At 52.0% G+C, this 13,221-nt stretch overlaps 1 non-coding gene and 3 pseudogenes across 1 annotated transcript; 2 read left to right on the forward strand and 2 right to left on the reverse strand.

Moving 5' to 3' along the window:
• Positions 1-2,678: 2,678 nt before the first annotated feature.
• LOC148635701 (U1 spliceosomal RNA) lies at positions 2,679-2,848 on the forward strand. Its single transcript, XR_015932918.1, has one exon. It is a non-coding gene; the product is annotated as a U1 spliceosomal RNA (small nuclear RNA).
• A 639-nt stretch (positions 2,849-3,487) lies between these two features.
• Positions 3,488-3,606, reverse strand: LOC148635702 (5S ribosomal RNA; annotated as a pseudogene).
• Positions 3,607-10,572: 6,966 nt separating this feature from the next.
• Positions 10,573-10,710, forward strand: LOC148635703 (U1 spliceosomal RNA; annotated as a pseudogene).
• A 634-nt stretch (positions 10,711-11,344) lies between these two features.
• On the reverse strand, positions 11,345-11,463 carry LOC148635704 (5S ribosomal RNA; annotated as a pseudogene).
• Positions 11,464-13,221: the final 1,758 nt, after the last annotated feature.

Here is a 13,221-nt window from a genome sequence, read left to right on the forward strand (position 1 = left end):
TGCCAGACGGAGAGGAGTGCTAGCCAGGAAACAGAGGCAGCTGCAGCGTCTCTACACGATGCTGCACAGTGGCTTCGATGTGCTCGAGGATATCACCCTTTTAAAAAAGGACATCCGGAGCATAGCCGAAGAAAGTAGTCGAGGAGTGCTGTTAAGAGGCAGAGTGCAGTTCTTGGAAGAAAATGAGAAGTGTACTCGCTTCTTTTTCAGGAAAGTGGTAGGCTCCAAGTCTGTCATGGAAAGTGTAGTTGATGAGGAGGGACGAGAGAGAACAGAGCCGAGTGCTATCCTCTCCTGCACCGAGGCCTTCTACTCAAGACTGTACAGCTCTACAGAGCTAAAGGATGAAGAAATTCATTTTTTTACCTCAAAGCTAGAAAACGTTTTGAGTGAAGAAGATAGGGAAGTACTTGAGAGGGATTTGACAGTAGAAGAGCTGAGACAGGCGATGGAGAGCTTACAGAAGGGGAAAACTCCAGGTGCTGACGGGCTCCCTAAAGAATTTTATTGCACCTTTTGGGATCTGCTTCAGGATCCGCTACTGCTCCTATTCGAGGAAAGCTATAAGACAGAATTGCTGCCTGACTCCTTAAGGGAAGGCACTATCTCTCTCTTGTTTAAGAAAGGAGCAAAAAATGACATAAAGAACTGGAGACCCTCAGCCTGTTAGGCTTGGACACTAAGATCCTGTCCAAAGCCCTTTTCCTGCACCTACAAAATGTAGTGGCCTCACTGGTAGGGAAAGAACAGACTTGTGGGATAGCAGGACGCCTGATGAGCGACAACCTGGCCTTGTTGAGGGATGTCTGTCTGTACTCTGAGGATCACTCCCTCCCTCTTTGCATTTTAGGTGTAGACCTAGAAAAGGCCTTTGACCGCCTAAACCGGCAGTACTTAACATCGGGACTTGAGCACATGAAGTTTGGCCCCATCATGAGAAAGTGGATTAACCTGCTGTACACAGGTAGCAACAGCAGAGTCATGGTTAATGGCAATAGATCACGCCCCTTTGAAGTCTGTTCAGGGGTGAGGCAGGGCTGCCCATTATCCCCCTTGTTATGCGTTTTGGCTATGGAGCCCTTAGCCTGTGCCTTGCGCCAGGATCAGGCCATTAATGGGATACCAGTGCCTGGAAGTGGGGGAGGAGAGGTAAAGACATCTCTATACATGGATGACGTCACCCTGCTCCTCTCTGACAATGCCTCAATTAGCAGAGCTCTGCAGTGCTGTGATCGTTTCTCTTTGGCTTCCTCCGCAAAAATTAACAAATCTAAGAGTGAGATTTTTTATCAGAACTGGAGGGAGCCAAAAGAAGGACATGATCTCAGGCTGCAAGAGAAGAGAATTAAGGTCCTGGGGGTGTATTTTGGAGAAGAGATGGGAACAGTTAATTGGCAGAACAAATTGCCAATCTTAAACAAAAAACTGATGCAATGGAAGAACCGAGACCTCACCATGACAGGGAAGGTGCTGGTCATCAAAGCCGAGCTCTTGCCTGTCTTGAATTTTCTGGCTTCTACCTTCCCAATCCCACACCGTGTTGCGGCGGTGATGAGGAGATTGATGTTTCAATTTCTATGGGGTGGGAAGCAGGAAAGACTCAGAAGGGAAATAATGTACAAGCCGCTACCCTCAGGGGGGAAGTCTGTCCCAGATATTGCTACGAAGCTGCTGTGCATTTTCCTGGCCTCTGTGCTGAGAGGCTTTGCAACAGCACCTGCAGCGCGTACCTGGACTTATTTTTCCAGGCTCTGGGTAGGTAGGGAGGTGTTCAGAGTGTGGGGTGTCAGACCCAAGCTGGACGTCCAACTCTCTGACACATGCCCTGCAATTTATGGGACAGTTAAAAGTTTTCTAAGATCTCACCCAATTGGCCATATTCCCCTCCGAGATGTCAGGGTCCAAAAACTGGAAGATTTCGTTGCACCCCAGAACAATAGGCAGACCCATGTGGGCATTTTAACATCAGCCCAAACAAGGAAGGTGTGGAAACACACATCCTCTAAGTTTCTGTGCAACATTCACAGAGATTTAGCCTGGAGTGTCGTCCACCAGTGCTTACCGGTACGAACTTTCTTGTACCGTAGGGGCCTCACCCCCAGCCCTCGCTGCGTTAGGGTGGGCTGCGGCGAGGAGGAGACTGTATCCCATCTCCTGTGGTCCTGCTTTTTTGCAAAGGCCTTCTGGGCACAGTTTGAAGATTGGTTGCAGGCTCTCTCGTCCCAATTTACCCTGACTGCTGCTTTCGTCATATACGGCATCTCTCCTGTCAAACTTCCTCCTGACGTGTTTGACAGGATCTGGGCCGTGGTGAACAGTGGGAAAGATGCCCTGTGGAGAGTGAGGAACATGGGGCTGTTCAAAGGCATCAAGATTCCAGTCAAGGCTGCAGGTAGCCTGGCCTTGTTCATCACCTGAGAGAAATCTATTACCTCAGAGATCTGTGGAGAGAAGGGAGGGAGGAAGCAGAAAATCTGTGGGAAATAGAGAGCATAGGTCAATATCTCAAGAAACTGTGAAAAACATTATCAAGTTTAAGTAAAGAATGTGATTTGCACCAGAAAAAAAGAAAATTGTTGCTATGTAACTGTTACCGTGTCAAAATGTAATGAGATGTGATCATATATACTTTTTTAAGTATGTATATTAATGTAAAGCTTTCTGATTTGTGATGTCCTGTATTTTTTTGTGAAAAGAAAATAAAGTTCTTAAAAATCGAAATCGGTTCACCCAGGGCGAGGCTCGGCCATTGCACTCCGGCTGTGCTGACCCCTGCGAATTCCCCAAATGTGGGAATCTCGACTGCATAATTTCTGGTAGTGGGGGACTGCGTTCGCGCTCTCCCCTGATGTGCTTGGTCCAAAATCAGATACGGGAGGGTTAGGACACCACGAGCTGCGTGGCTGCGGAAGGATCCCGGTTCGAAAGGAGTCGACGCCGCTGCTGGTTCTCGGTGGCTTTTAGTTAGGAGTCCGGAGAAGCATCTCAAGCTAGTTCCACTACTCCTTCCGGACGTTCATTCCCTTTTCAAAGTCAGTCGTTTTGCTGTAGTCTGCGTTCTTTAGGCTGATTATCGAGGTTAGCCTTTATTTGGTCATGGGGGGCCTCGGTACTGTATGCTGAGTCTAAAGACAGTTTCACCCGTTTTCTGATTGCTCGGTTCTGTAGGTTCTGTACCAGACATGTCAAACAGTGAATTGCTGTACCTCTATTGTATCCGTGCTCAATGAATGAAATCAGTAACAAATGAATATATGTCTAGTTATACGAAAAACAAGTGGTTTATCGACTTGTCTTCATTTGCAGATTTAGAGGCAGCTTCGATATTCGTTTTACAAACGGGTTTTTTTTTTTAATACTGGTCACACACATGCCACAGCAACAAAACATCTCTAGAGATGAGGCTATAGATCACCTTTCCATCCTGCAGGTTTTCCTCCCAAAGCCTACGGAACCAACGGCGACCCCTGCTGGCTGGGAGAGCAAAAGCTTACAGCACCTGGTATTCCCAGGCGGTCTCCCATCCAAGTACTAACCAGGCCCGACCCTGCTTAGCTTCCAAGCTCAGACAAGATCAGGCGTGTTCAGGGTGGTGTGGCCGTAACCGAAAACCAAGGCGCCTGACTCGCTACTTGAAGCTGTGTGTGGCGGGGGCTCCGTGCCCCCCTAGCGGGACTGAAGGATCGTTCGTGTGCAACTCTTTGGAAAGGAGCTGCTTTCCAAATCGCATTGCGTGCCTGGATGTTGGCGAATGCGCTCCCTTGTGTTGGCTCATCCCGCACTGGAGGAGGACAAACAATCTGCACGGAGGAGCACCAGGCAAGTCTTCACCAGACAAAAACCTCCAGTGCACAGCACTCTGGAAACATTTCGGGGCTTTCGCGTGTTTATTTCAGCACGTAAAGCGCACCGGTCCAACACGTCAGCCGGGCGCGCGGCGCCTCCGCTCTCTTGTGGCCTTGCGGCGTCAGAGCAAGAGGCTCCTTTTCGCTGCCCTTCCGCTGTGTTGCAGGGCCCCGAGAGGGAACCCGGAGCGCGCACTTTGTGGGGGGCGGGGGACCGCGTTCGCGCTCTGCCCCCGGTCTCTTGCGCGAGTACTAAATCTCACGGACAGGGGGGCCTCGTCATTGATTGTTACAGGTGAGACGGGGATTAGGAGGAGACCCCGACTGATGGGTAAAGGGGAGCACTAACACCAGAGGGACACCCCCGGCGTCTCTTTTTGAGAGACGCCCTGGGGTTTCCTAATGGCCAAGGAGGGTCGGGACCTCGGTTTGACGCCTCCCCCGAAGGACGGCGCCTGTTTGTGCAGCAGAGTGTCGCCATCAGGAGGCTGGGGCGTAAGAGAGCCACACAGCCCGCAGGGTGAGCGCTCCCTGCTGGTCCCAGTCACATCTCTTGCAGGAGCAGCAGCAACCGGAGCTTTTCCGGGGTGGAATCTCCCATCCGGGTGCCGGCCAGGCTCACACCTGCTGGGCTGCCCCGGGGGTGAGCCCAGTCGAGAGTCGCAGGGCCAGATCTAGTCACCGGGGAGAAACGATACAAGTGAAGGATTGCTCGGCTCTCGGCACTTGAAAAGACCGACAAATGTCTCGTTCCTGCCGGAGCTGAATGTACCCGCATGTGTGGTGTCGTCTTCTTCCCCCGCCCCGCTGTGTTTGCTGTATTGTCTCTGAAGCCGGCCCCCCCGAGACGAGACGGGCTGTTCCTGTGCCCCAATTAACACTTTACAGGTGCCATTCCCCGGCATTGTGGCCATTGTCGGTGCTCACACGCGGTAAGATAAGGCGGAGGAGAGCGGGGCATGCCCAGGGGCAGACATTCAAGGAGGGGGCAGTGCGAGGTGAGGTGAGGTGCGACACGCCGGAGCCCCGACGCAGCTAATGCGGAGCACTTGTTGGACTGGCATCGAAAGGATGTGTGCGCACGGAGCGAGCCTTCCCTGCGGCGGAGCGCGGGAACTTTCTCCCCCCCTCCTGCTGCAGGAGTTGTGTGCACTGCAGCGGTGCCGAGAGAAAAGCACAGAAGGCAGCAGGCTCTGGAGAGCAGGTAAGAGACGGAGCCTTGTGGGCAGGCGAGCAGGCCCGTTTTTTGGAAATTGCTGAAAAGGTTTGTTCGGTGTGTGGCAGGCGCACGTCGCGAGCTTGCGTGGCGATCTGCCGGTCTGGAGTTATGCAAATGAGGCCGAATTGCATCCCGGGACATGCTGCGAATGCGCAACGGCGACTGCAGATGTGTAGGAAACGGCGCGCTCGTTTTCTCGTTTTGCCCACACTTTTGAGTGTTAGTGTGGCGTGTGAGTGTGTGAAAGAGTGGGCCCAGCAGGAGGCGGTGGCGTGCGGGGTGAGGAGGTGGCCTAGGCTGCGCGATTTGTGCTGTGGGTGCGGGCCGCTTGCAGGGGCCTGTTTAACTCATACTTACCTGGCAGGGGAGATACCTTGATCAGCCTGTAGGTGGAGTAGTTGGATTGTTTTTCTTTTGTTGGAAGCAGTGTTCGATTTGCGGTTTTTGAAATGGCAACCTTTGGATCCCGTAAGAATGCTGTACGTTTTGAGCTCTTGGATGACCTCTTCATGGATCGTATGCAGTTCAGCAGAAAAGTGTTACAGAAGGAACTTGGCTTTGAACCTCGGCACTTGGATTTCATCTTCGCTCTCCCAGGTCAGAAAGCATTTGAGGTTGTATTTGCTACCTATCCTCTGTTTGAACAGTGCGTGGATGTGTTTGAGGCAAAAAGAGGCAAAGTTCCTGCACTTGAGAAGATCAACTTGCAGCCTCTGACACAGAGAGAGAGGAAAACGGTGCACGTTGTTATGTTCTCGGAACTGGCAAAGACGGAGGACATTCACACCTGGCTTAACCAGTACTGCACCGTCCACCATGGAACTGAGGTTAGAGATGTTGATGGTATAAAAACAGGAGCAAGGAAATTCGAGGTTCGCTTGCTACCGGACAGCGTAAATGGAGGCTTAAGGCACCTGCCCTCTACAATCCGGCTGGGCGCCTGCAATGGCTATGTGTTTTATGTGGGACAACCAAAGGTGTGTCGGCGCTGTGGTGCTGTGGGACACCTGGCATCGTCCTGCACTGTGAAATGCTGCAAGACCTGTGGCAAACAGGGACATTTAGCCTCTGACTGTTCAATGCTGCCAAAGTGCAATTTATGTGGCTCGGAAGGACACGTTTTTAAGAACTGCCCTCACGCCTACGCCAATAAACTCAAAATGAGAAAGGATGAGGCAGTGCTTGTTTCAGCCAAACCGGCCCGAAAATCCAAAGCAAACAACAAGTCAAACAAAGAACCCTTGTTGGACAAAGACTCTCAGCCTCCAGCCAGGATCAGTCCTGCTGTGGCTCCGGGGCTGGTGGAAGAGAAATCCACTACGCCCCCACAACCGCAGACTGCACCAGACAAGCACGAGGGTTTGAAAACCCCCGAGAACAGCGAGGACCCCTCCCCCACTCCTGCTCCTCAGAACGAGGGCCAGTGTGGGGCCCCCCGGTGGAGCGGGTCCAGCGAGGATACCCAGGATTCAGCGGAGCTGCTTTTCTCAGACTCTGCAAGTGCTACAGATGCCCTCCTCTCCTCCATCCAGTCCATCACGGAGGATCTGCAGCAGCTGGTGGGTGAGGGGGAAGAGGAGACTGGTGCATCGGCTGCACCCCTTTCCCCTCAGTGCTCCCAGGAGCTGGACTTGAGGAAAAGAAAAAATGACTCTGTTTTCTCCCCGAGCGAGGAGGAAGGAGAGCATGGCGATGGGGACAGCTGGAACCTCTCCACCCCTCCCTCTACCCCCTTCCTTGAAATGGACTCTGTGAACGCTTTTACTGCTGCCACCCTGATGAAGGCTCATTCAGAGGATGGCTGGCAGGAAATTGGTAAGAAGAAAAAGAAAAAGAAAAAGGTAACAGGTGAGACCGAAGAGAAATGTGTTTTGTAAAGACTGGTTCCACTTTCTTATGTAATATGGCTCTTAACATAATTTCTCTTAACACAAGAGGTATCAATGACAGAGTTAAATGCCAGTCTGTCTTTGATTACCTCCAGCAGAGAGAGGGAGATGTGTTGATGTTGCAGGAGTGTGCTTTAGCCTATCAAGAGAGGTATAACAGTTTTGAAGATAGGTGGGATAAAGGGCCTTCTGTTTGGTCAGGGGACAATAACAACAGAGCCTCTGGCGTGGCCATTCTTTTCAAAGGATGGGCATTCAAATTGAAAAGTATTCAGAGGGTCATAGATGGCAGGTTGCTGTGTGTGGATGTGGAATGGGGGACCGTTAACCTGCGGCTAATCAATGTGTATTGCCCTACTGACGTAGGAGGAAGGGTGGAGCTACTCAAGGCACTCTCCCCCCTATTGTTATGCAGCACAGACGTGATAGTGGGAGGGGATTTTAATTGTATCTTAGAGCACACAGACAGGCAGTCTAGCTCGCCGATAAAATTGGATTCCAGCTCACTGGCCCTGCAAAACTTAGTTCAAGACTTTAAACTCTCAGACACATATAGATGTATATATCCCACAACAGCAGGATATACATGGTCAGGGAGGAATAGCAGCTCCAGAATTGACTATTGCTTTGTCTCAGAGAGAGTGAAAGTTGTTGGGGTCACTCTTCAGCCTGTCTTCTTCTCAGATCATCAGGCTTTAGGGTGTAGAGTGGAACTCCAGGGCGGGACTGTCTTTGGCCCAGGCCTCTGGAAACTCAACACAAAGCTGCTAGAGAACGAGGGGGTAGTATCCCGCTACAAGGAGAAACTATCACAGTGGCTGTCCTTGCAGTGTCTGTACGGGTCAGTAGGAGAGTGGTGGGAGGAGGTGAAGGTGAGGACAAAGGCCTTTTTCATGGCTGAGGGAAGGAAGGCTGCTGCCAGACGGAGAGGAGTGCTAGCCAGGAAACAGAGGCAGCTGCAGCGTCTCTACACGATGCTGCACAGTGGCTTCGATGTGCTCGAGGATATCGCCCTTTTAAAAAAGGACATCCGGAGCATAGCCGAAGAAAGTAGTCGAGGAGTGCTGTTAAGAAGCAGAGTGCAGTTCTTGGAAGAAAATGAGAAGTGTACTCGCTTCTTTTTCAGGAAAGTGGTAGGCTCCAAGACTGTCATGGAAAGTGTAGTTGATGAGGAGGGACGAGAGAGAACAGAGCCGAGTGCTATCCTCTCCTGCACCGAGGCCTTCTACTCAAGACTGTACAGCTCTACAGAGGTAAAGGATGAAGATATTCATTTTTTTACCTCAAAGCTAGAAAACATTTTGAGTGAAGAAGATAGGGAAGTACTTGAGAGGGATTTGACAGTAGAAGAGCTGAGACAGGCTATGGAGAGCTTACAGAAGGGGAAAACTCCGGGTGCTGACGGGCTCCCTAAAGAATTTTATTGCACCTTTTGGGATCTGCTTCAGGATCCGCTACTGCTCCTATTCGAGGAAAGCTACAAGACAGAATTGCTGCCTGACTCCTTAAGAGAAGGCACTATCTCTCTCTTGTTTAAGAAAGGAGCAAAAAATGACATAAAGAACTGGAGACCCCTCAGCCTGTTAGGCGTGGACACTAAGATCCTGTCCAAAGCCCTTTTCCTGCGCCTACAAAATGTAGTGGCCTCACTGGTAGGGAAAGAACAGACTTGTGGGATAGCAGGACGCCTGATGAGCGACAACCTGGCCTTGTTGAGGGATGTCTGTCTGTACTCTGAGGATCGCTCCCTCCCTCTGTGCATTTTAGGTGTAGACCTAGAAAAGGCCTTTGACCGCCTAAACCGGCAGTACTTAACATCGGTACTTGAGCACATGAAGTTTGGCCCCATCATGAGAAAGTGGATTAACCTGCTGTACACAGGTAGCAACAGCAGAGTCATGGTTAATGGCAATAGATCACGTACCTTTGAAGTCTGTTCAGGGGTGAGGCAGGGCTGCCCATTATCCCCCTTGTTATTCGTTTTGGCTATGGAGCCCTTAGCCTGTGCCTTGCACCAGGATCAGGCCATTAATGGGATACCAGTGCCTGGAAGTGGGGGAGGAGAGGTAAAGACATCTCTATACATGGATGACGTCACCCTGCTCCTCTCTGACAATGCCTCAATTAGCAGAGCTCTGCAGTGCTGTGATCGGTTCTCTTTGGCTTCCTCCGCAAAAATTAACACATCTAAGAGTGAGATTTTTTATCAGAACTGGAGGGAGCCAAAAGAAGGACATGATCTCAGGCTGCAAGAGAAGAGAATTAAGGTCCTGGGGGTGTATTTTGGAGAAGAGATGGGAACAGTAAATTGGCAGAACAAATTGCCAATCTTAAACAAAAAACTGATGCAATGGAAGGACCGAGACCTCACCATGACAGGGAAGGTGCTGGTCATCAAAGCCGAGCTCTTGCCTGTCTTGAATTTTCTGGCTTCTACCTTCCCAATCCCACACCGTGTTGCGGCGGTGCTGAGGAGATTGATGTTTCAATTTCTATGGGGTGGGAAGCAGGAAAGACTCAGAAGGGAAATAATGTACAGGCCGCTACCCTCAGGGGGGAAGTCTGTCCCAGATATTGCTACGAAGCTGCTGTGCATTTTCCTGGCCTCTGTGCTGAGAGGCTTTGCAACAGCACCTGCAGCGCGTACCTGGACTTATTTTTCCAGGCTCTGGGTAGGTAGGGAGGTGTTCAGAGTGTGGGGTGTCAGACCCAAGCTGGACGTCCCACTCTCTGACACATGCCCTGCAATTTATGGGACAGTTAAAAGTTTTCTAAGATCTCACCCAATTGGCCATATTCCCCTCCGAGATGTCAGCGTCCAAAAACTGGAAGATTTCGTAGCACCCCAGAACAATAGGCAGACCCCTGTGGGCATTTTAACATCAGCCCAAACAAGGAAGGTGTGGAAACACACATCCTCTAAATTTCTGTGCAACATTCACAGAGATTTAGCCTGGAGTGTCGTCCACCAGTGCTTACCGGTACGAACTTTCTTGTACCGTAGGGGCCTCACCCCCAGCCCTCGCTGCGTTAGGGTGGGCTGCGGCGAGGAGGAGACTGTGACCCATCTCCTGTGGTCCTGCTTTTTTGCTAAGGCCTTCTGGGCCCAGTTTGAAGATTGGTTGCAGGCTCTCTCGCCCCAATTTACCCTGACCGCTGCTTTCATCATATACGGCATCTCTCCTGTCAAGCTTCCTCCTGACGTGTTTGACAGGATCTGGGCCGTGGCGAACAGTGGGAAAGACGCCCTGTGGAGAGTGAGGAACATGGGGCTGTTCAAAGGCATCGAGGTCCCAGTCAAGGCAGCAGGTAGCCTGGCCCTGTCCATCACCCGAGAGAACTATTACCTCAGAGATCTGTGGAGAGAAGGGAGGGAGGAAGCAGAAAATCTGTGGGAAATAGAGAGCATAGGTCAATATCTCAAGAAACTGTGAAAAACATTATCATGTTTAAATAAAGAATGTGATTTGCACCAGAAAAAAAGAAAATTGTTGCTATGTAACTGTTACCGTGTCAAAATGTAATGAGATGTGATCATATATACTGTTTTAAGTATGTATATTAATGTAAAGCTTTCTGATTTGTGATTTCCTGTATTTTTTTGTGAAAAGAAAATAAAGTTCTTAAAAATCGGTTCACCCAGGGCGGGGCTCGGCCATTGCACTCCGGCTGTGCTGACCCCTGCGAATTCCCCAAATGTGGGAATCTCGACTGCGTAATTTCTGGTAGTGGGGGACTGCGTTCGCGCTCTCCCCTGATGTGCTTGGTCCAAAATCAGATACGGGAGGGTTAGGACACCACGAGCTGCGTGGCTGCGGAAGGATCCCGGTTCGACAGGAGTGGACGCCGCTGCTGGTTCTCGCTGGCTTTTAGTTAGGGGTCCGGAGAAGCATCTCAAGCTAGTTCCACTACTCCTTCCGGACGTTCATTCCCTTTTCAAAGTCAGTCGTTTTGCTGTAGTCTGCGTTCTTTAGGCTGATTATCGAGGTTAGCCTTTATTTGGTCATGAGGGCCTCGGTACTGTATGCTGAGTCTAAAGAGAGTTTCACCCGTTTTCTGATTGCTCGGTTCTGTACTAGTGCAGACATGTCAAACAGTGAATGGCTGTACCTCTATTGTATCGGTGCTCAATGAATGAAATCGGTAACAAATGAATATATGTCTAGTTATACGAAAAACGAGTGGTTTATCGACTCATCTTCATTTGCAGATTTAGAGGCAGCTTCGATATTCGTTTTACAGACGGGTTTTTTTTTTGAATATGGGTCACACACATGCCACAGCAACAAAACATCTCTAGAGATGAGGCTATAGATTACCTTTCCATCCTGCAGGTTTTCCTCCCAAAGCCTACGGCACCAACGGCGACCCCTGCTGGCCGGGAGAGGAAAAGCTTACAGCACCTGGTATTCCCAGGCAGTCTCCCATCCAAGTACTAACCAGGCCCGATGCTGCTTAGCTTCCAAGATCAGACGAGATCGGGCGTGTTCAGGGTGGTGTGGCCGTAAGCGAAAGCCCTGGCGCCTGACTCGCTACTTGAAGCTGTGTGTGGCGGGGGTTCCGTGCCCCCCGAGCGGGACTGAAGGATCGTTCGTGTGCAACTCTTTGGAAAGGAGCTGCTTTCCAAATCGCATTGCGTGCCTGGATGTTGGCGAATGCGCTCCCTTGTGTTGGCTCATCCCGCACTGGAGGAGGACAAACAATCTGCACGGAGGAGCACCAGGCAAGTCTTCACCAGACAAAAACCTCCAGTGCACAGCACTCTGGAAACATTTCGGGGCTTTCGCGTGTTTATTTCAGCACGTAAAGCGCACCGGTCCAACACGTCGGCCGGGCGCGCGGCGCCTCCGCCCTCTTGTGGCCTTGCGGCGTCAGAGCAAGAGGCTCCTTCTCGCTGCCCTTCCGCTGTGTTGCAGGGCCCAGAGAGGGAACCCGGAGCGTGCACTTTGTGGGGGGCGGGGGACCGCGTTCGCGCTCTGCCCCCGGTCGCTTGCGCGAGCACTAAATCTCACGGACAGGGGGGCCTCGTCATTGATTGTTACAGGTGAGACGGGGATTAGGAGGAGACCCCGACTGATGGGTAAAGGGGAGCACTAACACCAGAGGGACACCCCCGGCGTCTCTTTTTGAGAGACGCCCTGGGGTTTCCTAATGGCCAAGGAGGGTCGGGACCTCGGTTTGACGCCTCCCCCGAAGGACGGCGCCTGTTTGTGCAGCAGAGTGTCGCCATCAGGAGGCTGGGGCGTAAGAGAGCCACACAGCCCGCAGGGTGAGCGCTCCCTACTGGTCCCAGTCACACCTCTTGCAGGAGCAGCAGCAACCGGAGCTTTTCCGGGGTGGAATCTCCCATCCGGGTGCCGGCCAGGCTCACACCTGCTGGGCTGCCCCGGGGGTGAGCCCAGTCGAGAGTCGCAGGGCCAGATCTAGTCACCGGGGAGAAACGATACAAGTGAAGGATTGCTCGGCTCTCGGCACTTGAAAAGACCGACAAATGTCTCGTTCCCGCCGGAGCTGAATGTACCCGCATGTGTGGTGTCGTCTTCTTCCCCCGCCCCGCTGTGTTTGCTGTATTGTCTCTGAAGCCGGCCCCCCCGAGACGAGACGGGCTGTTCCTGTGCCCAAATTAACACTTTACAGGTGCCATTCCCCAGCATTGTGGCCATTGTCGGTGCTCACACGCGATAAGATAAGGCGGAGGAGAGCGGGGCATGCCCAGGGGCAGACATTCAAGGAGGGGGCAGTGCGAGGTGAGGTGAGGTGCGATACGCCAGAGCCCCGACGCAGCTAATGCGGAGCACTTGTTGGACTGGCATCGAAAGGACGTGTGCGCACGGAGCGAGCCTTCCCTGCGGCGGAGCGCGGGAACTTTCTCCCCCCCTCCCGCTGCAGGAGTTGTGTGCACTGCAGCGGTGCCGAGAGAAAAGCACAGAAGGCAGCAGGCTCTGGAGAGCAGGTAAGAGACGGAGCCTTGTGGGCAGGCGAGCAGGCCCGTTTTTTGGAAATTGCTGAAAAGGTTTGTTCGGTGTGTGGCAGGCGCACGTCGCGAGCTTGCGTGGCGATCTGCCGGTCTGGAGTTATGCAAATGAGGCCGAATTGCATCCCGGGACATGCTGCGAATGCGCAACGGCGACTGCAGATGTGTAGGAAACGGCGCGCTCGTTTTCTCGTTTTGCCCACACTTTTGAGTGTTAGTGTGGCGTGTGAGTGTGTGAAAGAGTGGGCCCAGCAGGAGGCGGTGGCGTGCGGGGCGAGGAGGTGGCCTAGGCTG

The sequence above is a fragment of the Lepisosteus platostomus genome, unplaced genomic scaffold, assembly GCF_059453375.1.
Source record: "Lepisosteus platostomus isolate fLepPlt1 unplaced genomic scaffold, fLepPlt1.hap1 Scaffold_231_H1, whole genome shotgun sequence".
Taxonomy (NCBI): Eukaryota; Metazoa; Chordata; class Actinopteri; order Semionotiformes; family Lepisosteidae; genus Lepisosteus; species Lepisosteus platostomus.